The sequence below is a fragment of the Mesoplodon densirostris genome, chromosome 3 (genome assembly GCF_025265405.1).
Source record: "Mesoplodon densirostris isolate mMesDen1 chromosome 3, mMesDen1 primary haplotype, whole genome shotgun sequence".
NCBI lineage: Eukaryota > Metazoa > Chordata > Mammalia > Artiodactyla > Ziphiidae > Mesoplodon > Mesoplodon densirostris.
Window position 1 is genome coordinate 44,425,171 of NC_082663.1, and position 21,392 is coordinate 44,446,562.

Below are 21,392 nucleotides of genomic sequence, written 5' to 3' on the forward strand. Positions count from 1 at the left end.
CCCCTCCCGCTACACGGCCCTTCAACTCGACCACGGCCCCTCCTCACCTAAAGGCCGCGGTGACTCGCTCCTCCGCGTGTCCACAGGGCACGTCCCCCTCGGCGCCAGGCTGGGCCGGGCCCTTCGCCCGGCAGCCGCGGCCCCCAGCTCAGCTGCGTCCGTGCGTTCCCCACGGGGCTCCGCGGGCCTGCAGCCTCCTCGCCCTGGCCTCGGGTCCCTCCCGGCTCCTTCCCGCAGACGCGGCACGCGGCCCTCCTCCCGCTGCGGGGCGACGCGCCCCCGACCCCGCCCCGCGGCGCCCCGTAAAGCCCCGCCCCCGGACATGGCATCTGTAAGCTGATTGGCGCCCGCGAAACCCGACGCGCGCCGGCATTGGCTCAGCGGCTGCCCGAAGGCGATGGGGAGGCCCTCCGAGCGGCTGCGATTCCCGTAACACGGTTCCTGGCGTCCCGGATTCGGGTCGCTGCGTCCGCGTCGCCTCTCCCAGACGAGATCGAAGGGTTCTCCCCACCTCCCCTCTGCCGGCGGAAGGAGCAGAATGTTCCATTTTTCCGTGGAATAACGGGGTCGTGAACTGAAGTCCGGGTGCTGCCCGCGCCTGCCGTCCCCCGTTCTTGCCGCGGCCTCTTCGGCCTCCCTTCGAGGCCTTCCCCAGGGTACTCAGAGCCGCTAGGGACAGCCGGGTGTCCTTGGGGACCGGGGAGGCGTGGGAGCTCCTGAGGGAAAGTGAAGGGCTCGGTGGCCATGACTGCACACGAGATTACCGCAGATTGTGGCGGCTTCGGTCCAAGTCTTATGTAAATGAACCTTGCCACGATATATATATTTTTAAGTTAGTAAATGAGTTTGGGTGTGATTGATCAATGAACCCCAGAGTTGGTGACACGCCAAGAAACTAGTTTTTCTTGCGTTTTGTACCTCCCAATCTGTGACAAAACTACCGAGTAAAAACCAATTTCGTTAAAACCCCTTCTTCCCCGCTAGTGGTCCGGAAAATGAACCTTCAGGCTCACTTTGATACACTTTTTTTCCAAAGCAAGATGAGAAGCTTAAAAGCGTGTGTGTGTGTGTGTGTGTGTGTGTGTGTGTGTGTAAAGAAACACACCCAAGGCCAGAACCTTTTGTAGAAGAATGGCAGACTATAGGAGGGCAATAATGGTTTAATGGACCTGAACAAATTATACCCGTAAATTAACAATTATAAGGTTCTTCATTATATTGGGGATTCAGATAGAATAAAGCACAGACCAAATTATCATCTCATAGTTGATCAGATAATTTTTAAAAGACACAGAAAGGTGGGCCTGCTACGTGTCTAGTGCTAAGGGCGTCCCAGGCAAGCTTGGGGTTGGGAGAGACAAAGCTCCACCGTGTTCCACTCTTGCTGCTCCCTGTCATCCTGTTATCTAACCTGTAGAGAGTGACTGGATTGTATCGTAGCTCTGCCATTTATGGAGGTGTTTAAAACAAACGTATAAAATGTTAAGTTGGGGCTTCCCTGGTGGCGCAGTGGTTGAGAGTCTGCCTGCCGATTCAGGGAACACCGGTTCGTGCCCCGGTCCGGGAAGATCCCACATGCCGCGGAGCGGCTGGGCCCGTGAGCCATGGCCGCTGAGCCTGTGCATCTGGAGCCTGTGCTCCGTAATGGGAGAGGCCACAACAGTGAGAGGCCCACGTACCGCAAAAAATAATAATAATAAATAAAAATGTTAAATTGGGGAGGAGATAAATTAGGAGTTTGGGATTAACATATACACACTACTACCTGTATATACAATAGATAACCAACAAGGACCTACTGTATAGCACAGGGAACTATACTCAATATTTTGTAATAACCTATAAAGGAAAATATCTGAAAAAGAATACATATAGCTGAATCACTTTGCTGTACACCTGAAACTAACACAACATTGTAAATCAACTATACTTTGAAAAATTAAAAGAAAGTTAAATTAAAAGTTTTATTTAGATCTATTGGACATTTATTTAGGGACAATGTGTAGAGGTTAAATGTACCTTCTGTTTCCAAACTGCCTGGGTTTGAATCCTGGTACTGCTACTTCCCATGTCTATGATCTTGGTCAGGTCTTCTCAGATTTTTCAGCAACCAAATGAGAATAATGGCACCAACCTAACAGGATTGCTACGAGGGTTAAATGAATTAAAATACATGAAGTGCTTGGCACATAGTAGGTGCTCAATAGATGTCAGCTGTTAGCATTATTGAATGTGCTTTCTCGACCTTTTCGTATTGCAGTGTATATTGAAAATGATGATTCTTCTCTGGCATAGCGAGAAGACAGAGGGGAACAATATCTCACAGCACACTAGCCTGCCTTGTGCACTGGTCAGGAAAGCAAAGGACTGAGTTAGTTCTTTTGTGGATATCTTTGCATTGGCTAACACTAACCCGTAAGAAAGTCACATTTTGTGGAGAATGGTTAAAGTCCTAGGTTAAAACAAAGAAACAAGGGCTTCCCTGGTGGTGCAGTGGTTAAGAATCTGCCTGCCAGTGCAGGGGACATGGGTTCGAGCCCTGGTCCAGGAAGATCCCACATGCCGCGGAACAACAAAGCCCGTGTGCCACAACTACTGAGCCTGTGCTCTAGAGCCTACAAGCCACAACTACTTTGCATACCTGCCACAACTTCTGAAGCCTGCACACCTAGAGCCTGTGCTCTGCAACAAGAGAAGCCACCCAGTGAGAAGTCCACGCACCACAATGAAGAGTAGCCTCTGCTCGCTGCAACTAGAGAAAGGCTGTGCGCAGCAACGAAGACCCAACGCAGCCAAAAATAAATAAATAAATTAATTAATTAAAAAACCAATGAATCAATATTGGAGAAAGATTTTTCAGGACAGCAAGAGCCCATCTCTCCTTGGCTGGAATTAGATGACTCTGCAGATACCTCTGTAGGGTACTGGTCCTGAAACAACCACTTTCAGGATAAGGATTTGTCATTAGCACGCCCTGTCAAAATGCAAAGATAAGTGGGGAAAAGTGACATATCAATTGAGAACTTTCCATTTGTGCTTTGGGACTTATTCGGGATTTTAGATGTGTCAGCAGCAGAGGGGGAACCTGTACAGTGAGAGGGCAACAAGAGGACACTGAGGTTACTCAAGAGTAAATGAACAAAGCTAGGGGAAAATGCTACAGAACAAAGGCAATAAATGTCAAAGACAAACTCTGCCTGCCTTGCTATTTGCGTAAATCTGGCCCTGACCAGGATGGCCATTTACTTCCTTGCCTGTGCCCAGTTGTGTTTCTGAAACTCTGTGTCAGCCTTGAATTATCCTCCTGTCCTGCATCAACCTAATGATTTCATCAGCATCCATGATAATAACTCAGCACGCTGACCTCACAATTTCTCATCCTTCTCTTTTTCAGTCATCTTCAACTTCACTCATATCAGGAACCCACAGATGTAGCCACACCTTGAAGCCAGTCATTAGATGAAATTACTCCATCTGCAAAATTTTGGCGTGTGAGTTTCCCTCTCTACCCACAGCCACCTACCCTCTACCTCTCTTACTTACTCCCACTCAGTCTGTAGTTTGTCCTCAGTGTGACCTCCAATCCTTGTTCTCCTAGTTTATCAGTTTTTTCCCACCTTCTTTTATCTTCCTAAACTCTGAGAGCCCTTTTATCAACCATTTTAGCTGCACTCTCACTAGTGTCTTTAATTCCCTTGACCTTCAGCCATGTTTACGTTCTCAATGTTATTTCCTAACTATTTCCCTTTTTCTTGAACTAGCAACTCTATCCCAACATTTATTCTTAGTGCAGAGCCTTGTTTCATTATTCCCTGGAAAAACCAAGACCATCATTTGTGAGTATCTTCTTTTCCTCTAAGAGGAAGAACAATCTTATTCTTTTAAAAGATTTCCTCCTAAGTTCTTGGTCCTGCCTTTACCAGGTTCAGTCCCCTAGTTTTATATTTTTCGTTATTAGCATAAAATACCTTACAAAATTTTAAAAATTAAATATTAACTCAAAGAGTTGGGGACAGCTTTTCTGTATGTGTTAAAATCTTTGTAACCTAATAACGTCTAATTCACTGAACAGAATTAAAAGTAATTAATTCAATATATGTTTCAAAAAAATGAAGCAGCTTAAGGCACATTATAAACCACTTAATAAAATAAGTTTGGAATGAAATATGAACTTAGATCAAGTTGTAACTAAATTTCCAAGCTAGAAAACAGGTAAAATTCATTTCATAGCAACAAAACTTAGCAACAGGGCTTCCCTGGTGGCGCAGTGGTTGAGAGTCCGCCTGCCGATGCAGGGGACACGGGTTCGTGCCCCGGTCCGGGAAGATCCCACATGCCGCGGAGCGGCTGGGCCCGTGAGCCATGGCCGCTGAGCCTGCGCATCCGGAGCCTGTGCTCCGCAATGGGAGAGGCCACAACAGTGAGAGGCCCACATACCGCAAAAAAAAAAAGCAAAAACTTAGCAACATTATGACTCCGTTTCGAAAATACTACTGAATACAAAACTACAGTAATCAAAAACATTGTGGTATTGGCACAAAAACAGACATATGGATCACTGGAACAGAATAGCCCAGAAATAAATCCACACACCTATGGTCAATTAATCTTCCACAAAGGAAGCAAAAATATACAATGGAGTAAAGTTTCTGCTAACTTCTCAATTTTAAAATGATAGTCATAAAACTATGGTATTATAAGTCTGAATGATGGTCACCAATAACTATAAGTGGTGTTCCAATAACTAGAAGGGAGGAGGAGGGGCTTTTTGAGATTCTGGTTACGTTCTGCTTCTTGATCTAGATGCAAGTTATGTGGCTGTGTTCAGCTTGTGAAAAATTTTCAAGTTGTACTCTTTTAGCATACTCATTTTTCTGAATATATATTATTCTTCAGTAATATTTTTATTTAAGTCTTTAAGCCATTTTGAGTTTATTTTTGTGTATGGTGTGAGGTTGTGTTCTGACTTCATTGCCTCACATGCGGCTGTCCAACTTTCCCAACACCACTTGTGGAAGAGACTGTCTTTACTCCAAAGCAGGGAATCCAGTCAAGCTATACTCAAGAATCCTGACCCACAGAAACTGAGATAAATGTGTGTTGTTTTAAGATGCTAAGTAATGCAGCATAGAAGACTAATACAGCAGGCAAAAGTTCAAAGCTATCCATGTAAATGTTCATAATAAATGCTTTTTTATTCGTTTTTTTTTGTTTGTTTGTTTTTTTGTTTTTTTTTTGCGGTACACGGGCCTCTCACCGTTGCGGAGCACAGGCTCCGGACGCGCAGGCCCAGCGGCCATGGCTCACGGGCCTAGCCGCTCCGCGGCATGTGGGATCTTCCCGGACCGGGGCATGAATCCGTGTCCCCTGCATCGGCAGGCGGACTCTCAACCACTGCGCCACCAGGGAAGCCCTGAATGTTATTTTTACACATTCAAATCAAGCAGTTCTTAAGTCAATAAGAAGATCTGTATCAGGTGAAGGAAATTATATCAAACAGGAGGCTGCTCTGGTGTCCTGAAGACCCAGGAATTAAGGGGATCTCAACCATTCCAATTTATTCAGTTTATTTTTTTTCCATAAACATTTATTGAGTATCAGCTATGTGCCAGACACTGAGATTTGGATCTAAACAAGACTCACGTGTTGTTCTTCCCTCAAAGTACCTAATGAGAGAAAGAGAGAGATAAATAAACCAGCAATTATACTAAAGTCATAGAGCATTCTATGTAAGAGCATTCTGGGAGTGCTCCTGCATGAATACTTCAGGAACTGGGGATTGTAAGAACTCTGTGCTTATCTCTACCTCCAATCTTACATCCTCGACCTTGTGGTGGATTAAAGATGGCCACAAATTCTTTAATACTCCTCTGTGGAAGATGAGGTCTATTTCCCCTCCTCTTTAACTTGGGTAGGCTTGAGTGCTGCACTGATTATTAAGTAGGGTACAGAAAAAGTGACACTATGCCAGATGGGGGGACTAGCCCTTAAGAGGAGCTTTTGCCTTGGTCTCTAGAAGTCCTGAGCTATCGTGTAAGAAGTCCCACTACCTTGATAGACCATGTGAGAGGGCTGAGGCTACATGGAGAGGGACAGTGGCCCAGCTGTCCCGGCACCAGGTGTGTAAATAAAGCCATCTTAAAACTTCCAGACTGTATCAGCTGCCAGGTGAATACTACTGTGATGCCAATCAGGGCTACAGAGAGCAGAAGAATTTCCTTGCTGAGCCCTGCTCAAATTCCTGACCCAAGAAATTGTGAGATATAGTAAAATGTTTGTTGTTTTAAGCCACTGAGTTTTGTTAAGGAGCAATAAATAACCAGAATGGAACCCTCAAATCCATCATGCACAATGCTAAAATCTGACCATCTTATTCTTTGAAGGTCTATCAATGCCTTCCTATCACCTTAGCCCATTTTGTATGTCATAAAAATCCTCCTTCACCTGACCTCTACTCACTTCTCCAGCCTTATCTCTAATATAACCTCTAACTCCTGGCTGTCACATTACCAATTTGCTAATGGTTCCTGGGCCAGCCTCCAGTATACTGTTTCCTACTTCCATGCCAAAGAAAGAGCTTATGCTGTTCCCTTGGCCTATCACCACCTTCTTCATTTTCTTCATTTAACTCGATCACCTTTCTTCAGTGTCTTAGGGGTTATATCCTCCTTCCAAAAGTCTTTTCTGACTTCTGCCTGCTCTAGGCCCTGAGAAACTCACAGCAAAAGAATGCAAATGAGGGACTTTCCTGGAGGCGCAGTGGTTAAGAATCCACCTGCCCATGCAGGGGACACGGGTTGGAGCCCTGGCCTGGGAAGATCCCACATGCCATGGAGCAACTAAGCCCGTGTGCCACAACTACTGAGCCTGCGCTCTAGAGCCCATGAGCCACAGCTACCGAGCCTGCGTGCTGCAACTCCTGAAGCCCACGTGCCTAGAGCCCATGCTCCGCAACAGGAGAAGCCACGGCAGTGAAAAGCCCGCGCACCTCAACGAAGAGTAGCCCCCGCTTGCTGCAAGTAGAGAAAGCCCATGTGCAGCAACAAAGACCCAATGCAGCTGAAAATAAATAAATAAATAAATTAAAAAAAAATGAATGCAGATGATTCCAGGTGATCTCCTCTACTTCCTTTTGTCCAGAGTGAGCTAACTTCTGGGTCATTAGGAGGGGGCTTCTGTCCTCCGTCTTGACACGCCCTGGCGTTGGCTGAGATGAACAACAGCCTTATGTGGCTCTTAGGTATCATCACTGCCACATTAGGCACCTATGGAGATGTCTCTGGCCCACCTGGACTCTGGATATACATTCCATGCCACCTCCCACTTTCACGACTCATTGTCTTGACTCTGTAGCCTCTTGCTCTTCTCTTTGCCTGTGCCTCTCTGGGGCTGCTAGAGATTCAGAGGGGCTGCCTCAGGCGTTCCTTACCTATGGCACTCTGTGTGGCCATCTTTAACTTACTACTGTCAGGATATTGTGGGCTAAGAAACATCTGCTAGGCTGCTGCCCCCCAGGATTTCACAGGGTAACAGACCCCCAACATCATCATGAGCCTTCATCATCTTCCCCCACCTCAGATCTAACCTCAAGGTAAGGGGCATGGTGGAGGACCTTTTCGTACAGCTTCAATACCTCAAGTTCTCTTGCTTACCCTCATTTATCCCCTTTCGTGCTCCTCAACGTGGAAAGTCTCTATCTAGTCTGGAGGTGGGGGTGGCTGGGAGGTTGATGTTAGCAAAAGGGACAATTAAAACTGGTCAGTAAACACTCTTCCCAAATCTTTGTCGTATACCTGGACCAAGGCTTCTGAACTTGGAACAGTTTGACACCTTTATTTCTCTGCTAATGATGTGCTAATTTTTCTAAAGCAATAGGGGAAAGTTAGTAAATAGGGGAATGCAGAGAGAAAAAGCATAATTTGGAGTGAATACTAAAATATCTTGATATACCAGAATAAAGTTTTTGCACTTCCAAATCTATGCTCCTTCTTCTCAGATTGGCCAAGACAGTCGTAGGTAAGAAACCCCAAATTGGAATGAAGAGTATCTACTTCTTTAGTCGGATTTCTGCCATGTGGGGAGTGAGAAGGGAGAGATCAACTAGATGAAAACTTGCTTTCAAGTACCTGGGGCCAGAGCTTAGAACTGGATGTTTTCCCAGGGGTTGATTGACTTGCGAGCTGAGCCTCACAGGTCATGTAGAAAATTTCCCAGTGACATTCAAGGTAGCCCACACTCTCTATTGTGGTAAGTAAAGGGAAAAACTAAAAAAGCTACCTGGCACTGAACTTCTTTTGGTGGCTAGCTCAGTTCTGCGTTGTGTAGCTGTGGGAGGGAAGGTCACCGCCACATGTCTCTCCCACTTTGGCTCTTTCTTCATGCCTTCCTTTCTCCTACACCCTCTTACCTCTTAACACCATTATCGTGGATGTTTTTCCATATACAGCCTTTTTCTACATGCATGAAGGCAGAACAAGAAATGAAAGAATGAGCAATATCTCCCGTGTGTTTACCTGTAATGGTAGGAGGTAGGAAGGAAGCTGAGTATGTCTTTAAATCTCTCTAGCATCTAGCTGCAGATGGGCTTAAGAATCCAACCTCACATGCAGAAAACTATTCAAAACCATTTAGTCTGTGATTTTGACTTAAAAAAAAAAGATAAAATGATTTTTTTTCTAGGTAGGAATACATTGTGCTGCTTTCTCTAACTGCTCAGAGACAAATTTTTGATGCCCGAATAACAAGGGTAGTCATAACAGCAACCATTTTCTTGAGTGTAGCTTTGTGACAGAAACTCACTGTATTAGGTATTTTATATCCCAATTAATCTTTGCAATGTGGAAAGTGTTGTCATTCCCATTTTATATACGGGGAAGCAAAAGCTCTGAGGGTTTAAACAACTGGCTGAGGTCACACAGCTAGAAATCTGTTCATAGGGACTGAAACCTAAGTCTTTATTGCTGAAAGTCATATTCTTTAATGATGCTACATTGTCACCTCACCACATGTCTCACAAATGCCTTCTAATGATTTTCATTATTTTGTGCTTATCAAAATGTAATGGGGGCTTCCCTGGTGGTGCAGTGGTTGTGAGTCCGCCTGCCGATGCAGGGGACACGGGTTCGTGCCCCGGTCCGGGAAGATCCCACATGCTGCAGAGCGGCTGGGCCCGTGAGCCATGGCCGCTGAGCCTGCGGGTCCGGAGCCTGTGCTCCGCAACGGGAGAGGCCACAACAGTGAGAGGCCCGCGTACCGCAAAAAAAAAAAAAAAAAAAAAAAAATGTAATGAAAGAGGCTTTGGAGAAAAGTCTTTTCTACCCACAAAGCTTTGTCATGTTGTTCCCTCTAAATCAGGGATGTCATGGTGGTAATTTCTATGAGTAAGGATTACTGTGTGTGAAAAATCTGGGACTTGAATCCCGAGACTGTGCTCTTAAACACTTTGAAAACAGCTATTTATAAATTATAGTGTATAAAGTTATTTTTATAATTTAAAATATGTACAGTCAGTCTCAATTTCTGTATCAGCTAGGGCTCCCTTATGCTAAGTGACAGAATAACCCAATACTACTTCTGAGAAGTCCAGAGGCTCCAGGAAAACTGTGATCCAATAACCCAAATGATGCCACTAAGGATGTGTCTTCTCTCTGTCTCTCTACTGTGTTTCCACAGTATGGCTGGAGCCTTGGGCTCTACTCAGTGGTCACCTAAGTCATTACCATGTGGTCACCTAAGTCATTACCATGTTTCCATTCTGTGGTGACAAAATACCTGCAGAAGTTTGAAACTTAACATTACCACACCATTTTAATAGGGGAAAAGTGAAAGCTTGCCTTTCTCCAAAGCTCTAGCAAACATTTCTTCATGTCTCATTGGCTCTAATTAGGTTACATGTCCACACACAAACCATGGCAAAGGGAATGAGCTAAGCTGATTAGCTTCAGTTCACTGGGTCCCACCTCTGTGGTTCACACCAGACACATGTCTGAGAATGAGAGGGTGGTTCCCTAAAGCAAATACAGGGAATTATTTCATGGAGGGAGAATGTACATTGGGCAGGAAATGGCAGGTGTCCATGGCACCCATGCTCCTAAGGTCTAGAAGTATTCATATTTTCTAAGAATATTTTTTACTTGCATATACTTTTTGTTTTGTTTCTTCATCTACTATATGGCGTAAGCAATTTCCCATATTGATTAAAAGCTCATTTTACTAACTACACTCATCATGCTTTTATTAGCTCAATGAAATCTTCAAATAGAGTCCATCAATATAGATGTTGACAGTAGATGTAGCTGGAGGGTATGGTAACTTCAAATTAGCCAGGGTATTGTCTCAGAAGGAGGCAGCTGCCTGACTGCTCCCAACTACCCTTGCTTCTTCTACAGCTAAGCCTCAAGCCGCTCTCTGCATGGCTTTTGGGGTTTGGTTTGTGAGAGGAGAGGGTGAGGAGAGTGTAGGCTCAACCAGTATTTGGCCTACTTTACCCTGTCACCACCATCCCCCAACAGAAAAACTGTAGACACCAACACATACTCCTTCATGACCTGAGAAACTTTATAGCTTGGGTAAAAGGACCAAACAGTGGGAAGAAATTAATTAGAATTATGGCAAATTATGGGTGGAAGGAGCTGCCATTGTATGACTTTGAAAACCTTCAGCGTGGCCCTGGCATCAATCTCTGAAGATATACAATATCACCTCTGTGCGAGGTGTTTTTCATTTTTGGTTGGAATTTTCACTTGTAAGAGGGCCAATTTTGCTAGGATTTGGCCAGAATATTTTAGATCCTGAATTTGTGGGTCCAAACTCATATGTGCTTTTTCTAAATAGAATAGTTAGGTTGAATCTGTGGATTAACAGTCAACGTTGTGCCAAGCAAAATATTTTCTTCTTTGAGGCAAGTAATGAGTTCCAATATTCTTCCTGAGCCTTTCACACATAAGGAAACAGGTCACATCATTAAAACTGCCTAGGGGGAAATTATATGATAGCATTTGTGAAGCTAACATTCTAGAAGAGAGGGAACCATACAAATACAGAGAATTATTAATTGCTATTTTGTGCCCTCAGATGACTTGACGTTTTCTGTGTTAGTCTCTAAGTGAGGTTCACAGTGATCACATTATGTGTGAGGGTGCAAGGCACTGGCCAAGGGGTAGGTGGCTGTTGGCTCTGATATCTGTTCTGCTGGGCCTTGATGGAAGCAACCAGTTAGGTGAATAGAGGCAGGCAAACACCTTTTACATGATGTGAAATTGGTAATGATTTGGTGTTTATGATTATGGGTCTGAAAAGAGTCACTGGAGAGGAGACAGAAGACCAGATAACTCTACCACTTCTCAGCCCTAGTAACTTTAGGCAGGTTACTTGTCTCACCTGAACCTCCATTTCCTCATCTGTAAAATGGGAATATAATCTTTTTCAACAAGTTATTAGGGGAACTTCCCTAGTGGTCCAGTGGCTAAGAATCCACGCTCCCAATGCAGGGGGCCCGGGGTTCAATCCCTGGTCAGGGAACTAGATCCCACATGCCACAACTAAGAGTTTGCATGCCGCAACTAAAAGATCCCGCACGTGGCAACGAAGATCCTGCGTGCCGCAACTAAGACCCGGTGCAGCCAAATAAATAAATAAATAAATATTAAAAACAAAACCAAAAACAAGTTATTATGACCATTATGAAGAACAGTATAGAGGTTCCTTAAAAAACAAAAAATAGAACTACCATATGATCCAGCAATTCCACTCCTGGGCATATATCCTGAGAAAACCATAATTCAAAAAGATACAAGCACCCCAGTGTTCACTGCAGCACTATTTACAATAGCCAAGACATAGAAGCAACCTAAATGTCCATCAACAGAGGAATGGATAAAGAAGATGTGGTACATATATACAATGGAATTTTACTCAGCCATAAAAATAAATGAAATAATGCCATTTGCAGCAACATGGATGGACCTAGAGATTATCATACTAAGTGAAGTAAGTCAGACAGAGAAAGACAAATATCATATGATATTACTTATATGTGGAATCTAATAAAAAATGATACAAATGGACTTATTTATAAAACAGAAACCGACTCACAGATCTCGAAATCAAACTTATGGTTACCAAAGGGGAAACGTGGGGGAAGTGATAAATTAGGAGATTGGGATTAACATATACACACTACTGTATGTAAAATAGATAACTAATAAGGACCCACTGTATAGCACAAGGAACTCAATATTCTGTAATAACCTATATGGGAAAAGAATCTGAAAAAGAATGGATGTATATATATATGTATATATATATATATATATATATATATATATATATATATATATCTGATTCACTTTGTTGTACACCTGAAACTAGCACAACATTGTTAGTCAACTATACTCCAATAAAAATTATTTTAAAAAACCCAAGTTATTGTGAAATCTAAATAAGATAGTATATGTAAAGTTGATTTATGTGGAAAAATACTTTATAAATGTTAAGGTATGTTATTATTGTCATTATGATTATTATTACTATTAAGTTTAATCATGCAAAGACTTACAGATTGACAAGTAAACTGTCATAGCTTAGTAGAGATCTGTGGCTTGGGGTCTGAAAATAACAACAAAAACATAAATGTTGGTACTAGTCTCCATTTTACAAAAACAAACATAAATATCTACCCCTGTTTTACACACAGACACACACACACACACACAGCAGTTTGTTTAATTGGTGCCCTTGGTAATGATGGGGTAGATTATTTTGACCTTTCTAGTTCTTGCTCCCCACTTGTCAAGTAGTCAAGGCAGGATTCTTTCCAGATTCCAGAATCATAACTTCTGAGAATTGGTAGATACCCCAGAAATTTTTTTTTAATTTTATTTATTTTTATTAGTTTCTGCTTTATAACAAAGTGAATCAGTCATACATATACATCTGTTCCCACATCCCTTCCCTCATGCATCTCCCTCCCTCCCACCCTCCCCATCCCACCCCTCCAGGCGGTCACAAAGCACCGAGCTGATCTCCCTGTGCTCTGGAGCTGCTTCCCACTATCTATCTACCTTACGTTTGGTAGTGTATATATGTCCATGCCTCACTTTCGCTTTGTCACAGCTTACCCTTCCCCCTCCCCATATCCTCAAGTCCATTCACAAGTAGGTCTGTGATACCCCAGAAATTTGACTGTACATCCAACCTTCATATTTTACAGATGAGAACATTGGGACCTGCTTTGCCTCTAATTGTCCCTGGTTCAAATAAATAATTAATGGCAGAATTGGGATGACAAAGCACAGTCCCAGGCTCTTACCACTGTCCCAGGTAAGTGTGACATAGGACCAAACGACGTGGAGCAGCCTGGGTCTGACATTAAAACCCTCAAGTGATCCCATTACATGGAGATACAGTCTTTTGTCTGTAAATAACTGAGGTTTTTGAGTAACTGGCTGAGCCTGATAGAGGTCAGAGAGGGATTGTTCTGATATCATAAATTGTATTATCTGTAAGGATATTGTTTAGAAAATATTGCCATGGTATAATTCTTGTTAATTGCTTAGGATGAGAAATTATACCCACCATTTATTAATCATGCATTATGTGCTAGGTATTCTACTTAAGATAACTTAATCTTTCCACCAGTCTGGAGAGTTGGTATTAGTCTCCCATTTTACAGATGAAATCAAAGCTCAGAGAGGCTAGGGAACTTACTCAAGGGCACAGAGCTGGTAAATGTCAGAGCCAGGATTGTAAGCCAGGTCTGTAAGGCACTGAAGCCCAGACTCTTTCCACCACTTAGTGTGTATGTGTGTATGGATGACTCAGAGACAAAGACTGATTGTCTCATTGATGGCCACATCTTTAGTTGCTAGCCAATTTGAAAACAAAACTTCTGCACAAGAATTAGTAGTCCTAACCCAGAGTTGCTAGCTTAACACAATTCACACCGTTAAGATTCTCTACTTCAAACAAGTGCTCGGAATCTTCCTTGTTACAGTGAATTCACAGTGTTGTGACCCCAGCTCTCTAAATCTTTCCAAACACGTCAGGTTCCTTCCTTGATTGTGAAGGGAAGGAAAAGAGTCACTGTACCTAGTCAAATATGGAAACTTTGGTTTGAATAAACGTAAGAGGTGGAGATTTGGGCAAACACTCAAGTTAAATAGGATTTGGTTACTGCTCAGGATTAAGGCATAACAATAAATACTTTTCAGATAACTAAATGAAAGACAGATGTGTCCCCTCTTTTTCTTGGGAACCGTACTCATACTTGAACATTCAGCAAAGGATCCTGGAGAGGAAGGTGAGAAGATTTTTACTATTCTACAATTGGGCTAAAATAATCTTACATGTAGAAATACACATTATGCTTTCCTTTGGAAAACCTCATTCTATGCACAGGGCATATGGACTGTGAAGAGGGTGGGCAGATGATGAAGTTGGGGTCAGAACATCTCTGAGACCTGGCTCTGTAACTTCCTGACTATGCAGCCTTTGGCAGGGCACATAATCACTCCAAATTTCACTTTCCTAATGGGCAACGTGGGACTAACAAAGGCTGCCCCTGGGTACTGCACAGGGGTGGTACGAGGGCCAAATGACAGAAAGACCATAAAGCACTAGGGAGATGTAGGGAGTTACTATTAGCTGCAGAAATTCCTTGCTTTGTGTGTGACTTGCTGTGATAGGCTGGTGGGCGGGGAGGTGGTGGTGGGAAGTGTGGTGCTGAGGAGGATATTGGTAGTGTTTGCATTCAGATACTAAACCACAGCTGCCGGCAGAAAGCCAGGGCGAAGCCTGCTCTCACTAGCCCAGCCGCACTTGAGACTCCAGTTTTCTCTCTTCACGTTCATTCACTGCCTTGCCCGTGAACAGGGAAATAGTAGGCCCTTCACCTCCTACAGCCACAGGGAGGAGGGAAGCCAGCACTGAGCGACAGAGAGGTTGGGCTCCTAACAGTAACTGCTACCTACTGAGTGCTTACTGTGTGTCAGGCATGATGCCAAGTATTTGACCTATATGATCTTATTTATTTCTCATGTCAGAAAATGAGATAGGTATGATTATTATCCCCATCTTACAAATGAGGAAACTGAGAGTCCGAGAAGACAAATAACTTGCCCAAGATTATAAGTAGACAGCGGTCTTCACCAAATCCAGGCAGTCTGAGTCTAAAACCCACATCCTCAAACACTAAGCTCTACTGTGTCAGAAGCCCGAGCGGTCTCTGTCTCCTGTGCCTCACACCCTTAGCTTCCTGCTGTCAAACACAGCCCCGCTGGTGGGATCCTGTTTCTGAAGAAAGCAAATGCAGAGAAGGGGGCTGGGTGCTAACGATGAACTAGAAACTCCATTTCCTACTCACCACATAGACCTGCCTCAGTGCGGTCATGGCCTGTCCTGTGAGGGCGACCAAGCATTTATCTGGTAACCTGTGTCTTTTTGCTCTTGGAGATTCCAGCTAATAAATGTCATAAAGTTGTCTAACTCTAGGTTTAGGCCACAGCAGGATTAGAGTTGTAATTAAGGCAGGGTTTGGTGTGGTGGTCATAGCCAAGGAACGTCTGGGAGCTGGGGATGGGGAACAGTGGCAGCAACTGGTAGCACACCAACTCCCATCTCCATGGACCAAGGGAATCACCATCTATAGGAAATACTTCCTGAGCATTGCTGGGATGCCACCCACAAAGCCAGGTGCCGGGTATTTACACACGATAAGGTACTTAGACATAAGAGAAAGCAGTAGAAGGTAGTATATGGTGAAAACAGATCAGTAGCTCAGAAAGTAAGTGAATTCGAAAGAGGAGGAGACAATTTGGGGTAGAGCAGTCAGGATGAACTTTATGAAGGAGGGAGTGAATTGGACTTTGAAGGAGGGATGGAATTGGACTACGTGAAAAGGACTGGGGATTGAAGGGAGAAATGTGAGAAAGGATAGCATTGTAGGAGAAGGTATAGTGCCAAGGTAGGTTCAAGAAAAGTGGGAATGAGCACTAGTGTGTAAGGATGCTTTCAGCTAGTTGAAACAGAAATGGCTTCCACACACATAGTCCAGAGGTTGGATGAGCTTCTGGATGGCTTGATCCAGCAGCTAAACAGTGCCAGGTTTTCATGTCTCTGCTTTACAGTTCCTAGAGTCACCTCCAACAGTCAGGCAATATATTCCCTGCTCACATCCAACAAAAGAGAGATTGATTTATCTTTCCCAGAAATCTCCAACTAACCTCTCTTTGTATTTCATTGGCTCAAACTGGCTCTAGGCCTGTCTGTTTGCAAACCCGTCATTGAAGGAAATGGAATATTATGATTGGCTTACACCAGTGGATCTCAAACTTTAGTCTGCATTGGAATCACCTGGAGGGCTTGTACAAACACATATCGCCACCTTGTTCTACCTAAGAGTTTCTGATTCAGTAGGTCTCGGGTTGGAATTTACATTTCTAACAAGTTACCATGTGATGCTAGTACTGCTGGTTTGGGACCACACTTCGAGGACCACTATCTTAGAATAATCATTTGGGGGTGGAATGGAGGTTGGGGCCTCAATCACAATGTCTCCTACGGATATGGCCACCAAATGTCCTGGTTTGCCTGGCACAGTTCCTCTTTATGTCTGTTAAGCCAGTGTAATTATGTCCCCTTTACTCTCAAAAGTGCCCTGGTCACTTTCACATATAAATTACATGATTACCTGACTATAAGGTGCTTTAGTTGAAGACAGAGACCCTTCTCTACAAGTGAGCACAGGCTAGGATTCATCAATAAAATATGTCTTCCAGTTGGGAGATCTCTTCTTTGTCCTGTGTCCAAGGATCTAAAAGAGAGAAAAAATGGCCATCAGTATCAACCATATTTTACACTGTTGGATCCTGACTGATGTGTGTTAGGAGCATTGCTCTTAATTTATATGGAAAGTGTTCTCTACTCATTGTAAATACAGCTTTTGATATCCTTTTTGCTTAACGTTCTTAACAGTATAATTCATTTTACTGAACAGTACGGCATATATTGCAAATAACTCTTTATGTCTTATGGTCATCAAATTACAATTTTTATGAAAATATGAACCATATTTTATATAAAGCTAAAATATCATATTTTAAAAACTTTGACCATAATGCAGCTCACAGTAAAAGAGGATTCAGAATTAATAAACAGTGTTGGTTGCCAAGTATTTCTGCTTCATCCAGAACTAAAAGTTTTTGTTGAAAATTTACTACATCTGGCATAGTAGGAGGCCATGTAATTTCTGGAAGAAAAGCAGTGAAAGAATATTCCTGTTTCTCTTTCTTAACCTAGTAGCTTTTTCTTAGCTTTTTTCTACCTAAAGGTTGCCAAAGACTAGATTTGAAATGATCTTACATATTTGATACCTCCAACCTTATTCATATAATCTGGTTTAACCTCTTGAGTTTCTTAAGAAACTGATAACAAGCAGTGTTGGGGATGCAGAGTAAGTGTTTACTTCAGCCACGTCCTCCCAACCCCACACAAAATCATAAACTCAAGCAAAATCCAGATGATAGTCAGAGACATCTCATTGCTCTTGGCAAAACCAAGAATTGTGAACTTTCACTTAATCCAAAACTGTTTGAATTTTGTTGTTCTCAGCCTTTTGCTAGTTTCTTCTTATGCCAAAATAGCCACATATGGTTTCAGTCCTTTGAGAGAAGGACAATTTGGGCTGAACCTAGTAGAATAGCAACGTTTTAGAAGTTTAAATATGGTAGAATTTTTGAGTTGGAGAGAGCCTAGCAGTCTTCTGCTCTGAACTGCCGTTCATTGTAGGAATCTCCCCTCCAACATCAGTGAGAAAAGGGTTCTTTAAACTGAGTTACTGCTGCCAGTGATAGGAAGGCCACAGCCTCAAAGGGTGAGCAATTGGTTTCATTGTTGAACAGTTTTCACCAGAAATGTTTCTTACAGCGAGTTACGACTTACGACGTGTCTCCCAAAATGTTTACTTTAGAGGACTATAGACTATGCTATGGACTAAATTGTATCTTCTCCAAGTTTGCATGTTCAACCCCTAACCCCCAATGTGACTGTACTTGGAGGTAGAGGTTTTAGGAAGTAATTAAGAATAAATGAGATGATAAGGGTGGCATCCTAATCTGATAGGATTGGTGGTATCATAAGAAGAGGAGGAGAAAAAGATCTTTCTCTCTCTCCATTACATGCACCAAGGAAAGGCCATGTGGGGACTCAGTGAGAAGAGAGTCATCTGCAAGCCAGGAAGAGAGCTCTCACTGGAAGCTGAATAGACTGGCACCTTGATCTTGAACTTCTAGCCTCCAGAACTGTGAAAAATAAATTTCTGCATTTAAGCCACTCAGTCTACAGTATTTTGTTATAGCAACCTGAGCTGACGAAGACAGACTGTATGGACTGCCTTTTCAATACCAGAGGTCTCAGCTATCATGCCCATCCTAACACAGTCTTTAAAATGAAAATTCACAGTGACTTCCATTTTCTTTATCTGATTGCTGTCAGACTGCCCATTTTGAGATTACTCCAGCCTGGATCTGTCTAATCAAAATAATGTTGTCTAGAACTGAAAATATAATATTCTAAATTCATTCTGACCAATGCAGAATACATCAAAACATTATTTTCTATAAGTTAGATTCCATGTCTTCTTGTGGGCCATACAATATAACATTGGTTTGGGGTTTTCAGGAACACATTATATTCAGGTTAAATTTGTGGTCACCTAAAATCTGCATATTTTAAATAATGAGCTTCTTTCTGGGCCCTGTAATCCAGTAGCCTCTTGGATTACCAAGTATTAGACCATATGAAAAAAAAAGGTAGAAGTTTAAAGAAAACTGATACAGTTGACCCTTGAACAACATAGGTTTAAACATATACACTTTTTTCCCCCAATAAATAACACTACATGATCTGCAGTTGATTGAATCTGCAGATGTGGAACCTTGGATGTGGAAGGCTAACTGTAAAGTTAAACTCAGACATTCAAGTGCATGGTGGGTCAGCATCCCTAACCCCCTCATTTTTCAAGGGTCAAATGTATTTCACCATATAGCTGTGAACTCCAAGAGCCAGGTGGTTTACATAATATATATCAGTTATATACTATGTTGGAAGGGGTTAAATGCTATGGAAAACAAGAAAAAGTAAAGCAGAGTAGGAGGTTTGGGGATTACATTTTTCCGGTCAGAGCATAGCAAGAAGCACTAGATCTCATTAACATGATTGTCACTTTTTCTGTTTCTGTTGCCTAAAACTCAGCTGTGAGTAAATTGATTTGGAAATTTATTACATATTTCACATATTTAATATCTCTAATGCAGGGTTGTTGTAGACTATGCTAATTAATTCAGCCTAGGAAATTGTCACTGAGTTATTCATTTAGAATAACACATTGTGATTTTATTTGTTAGTGGTATATCTGATTTTGAAAGTGCCTTCACTTAATCAATTGAGTCATCACCCATCATTCAGTCAACAAATATTTATGGACTGCTTGTTAGGCAGAAGGTTGAATTATAGGTACATGTATTAAAGTTATAGTTACAGAATTACAAACTCTAGAATTCCTGGGTATTTATAAAGGTGGATAGGTGTCTAGAAATATGAAGTTAAAAATGGCTATATATATATATATATATATTTGGCTACATTGGGTCTTCGTTGCTGTGTGTGGGCTTTCTCTAGTTGCAACGAGCGGGAGCTACTCTGTTGTGGTGCACAGGCTTCTCATTGCGGTGGCTTCTCTTGTTGCAGAGCATGGGCTCTAGGCACGCAGGCTTCAGTAGTTGTAGCACGTGGGCTCTGTAGATGCAGCACATGGGCCCTAGAGTGCACGGTCTTTAGTAGTTGCGGTGCGCAGGCTCTAGAGCGCAGGCTCACTAGTTGTGGCGCATGGGCTTAGTTGCTCCACAGCATGTGGGATCTTCCCAGACCAGGCATCGAACCTTCCCTGCATTGGCAGGCAAATTCTTAACCACTGAGAAAACGGCAGTATATTCTAATCCAAAGAATATACCTGAGGTATGAGCATTTTTCTTTTTTTGCTTTTACCAATATGTAAGAACATGTTAGTTGGTCTCACAATACCTCCCTGGTAGACAGATTAGCTTGTTTTCCTCATTGTATGTGTGGGGAAACTTGAAACTCCAGGAAGATAGGTGTCTTACCCTTAGTCACTCAGGGAGTGTTAATACTGCAGTGGAAACCATAGATTTCAGGGTCATCGTCTAGCAACGTCTGATCTTCAGCCAATTAGTATGAGTTCACACAGCTTTGGCTCCAAGTCTCTGGGAGCCAGGGGGCCTTCACTGTAACATCACCCAGACCTCCCCTGTTTCTGGAGTCCACATCTTCGGTGTCAAAAGGCCTCAGGTATCAGAAGTTCTCAGGGTGCTCCAGGCTGTCTGTCTTTGCCAATGGGGTTCAGCCCTCCCTCTGGTCCAGGTATCAGTAGGTGAAAGTGAAAAGGCCAAAGAAGGAACCAATCATATTTATTCCAGCTCCTTTATCTTACTGCTGCTCCCAACTTGTTACTTATCCTTCTCTTAATGAATTACAGAAGAAAAAGGAAAATGATAATCACAAAAGAATCTAGATAAGTGACCCTGACCACTTAGCTTTTGGGAATGTCATGTTGTTGGGCTACACCCGCAGACCTGCAAGCCTTGTAGTTGCCCAGCCCTGAGAAAGTAGAAAGAGGCCGGAGACAGCAACAGAGACAGCAATGATTTATTGAACAGCATCTTACATGTCCACAGCAAAAGGTCCTGCTGTCTGCCATCCACTGTGTACGACAGACAGCAGCAGGACATGGCAGCAACCTTCACTACTCGGGGAGAAGGAGGCTACCATTTATAGGGGAAATTGACCTCAGGTTGACTCATCAGTTACCAGGGAAACAAACAGTTGGGCCACGTCCTTCCCAGCCCCTCAGGTTAATGACCATCATGAGGGCAGATGTTTCCCTTTAATACATTACAGGTAGAGCCATTCTGGCCTAAGTATTAGAACAGTCACTAGCTAAGGCAGGGGGCAAGCACGTTCACGTGAGGAGGGTGTAGGTGAAGCAGGGACTGGTTGAGCAGGGGATGTACAAACAGCAAGAGAACTTCTTGAGTGGCCTGAGCATACACGTGTTCACCTCTTACCTTTTGCACATTGTTATCTGGTGATTTTCAACCTGGATACAAAATGGGCAGAAGGCATATTACCCCACTGAGATGTATTAAAAATACCTAGGGGAAGGGTGTTAAAACATGAATCTCTGCCTCTGACCCTCCCAAGAGGATCTCATACTAGCAAAAGTTCTCAACCCTGGCTGCACATTAAAATTACCTGGGGAATTAAAAACAAAATTCCCAGGCCTGGGGCCCACCTCCAGGTGTTCTGAGCTCCTTGGTCTG

At 43.0% G+C, this 21,392-nt stretch overlaps 1 protein-coding gene across 2 annotated transcripts in view; it reads right to left on the minus strand.

The window, feature by feature from the left end:
• Window positions 1–282, minus strand: part of IL6ST (interleukin 6 cytokine family signal transducer) — a 49,471-nt gene extending 49,189 nt beyond the window's left edge. For both annotated transcript variants that reach the window (XM_060092895.1, XM_060092896.1), the window contains exon 1: window positions 48–282. The gene's annotated coding sequence lies outside the window, so the exon portion shown is untranslated. The remainder of the gene's footprint in view (window positions 1–47) is intronic.
• Window positions 283–21,392: the final 21,110 nt, after the last annotated feature.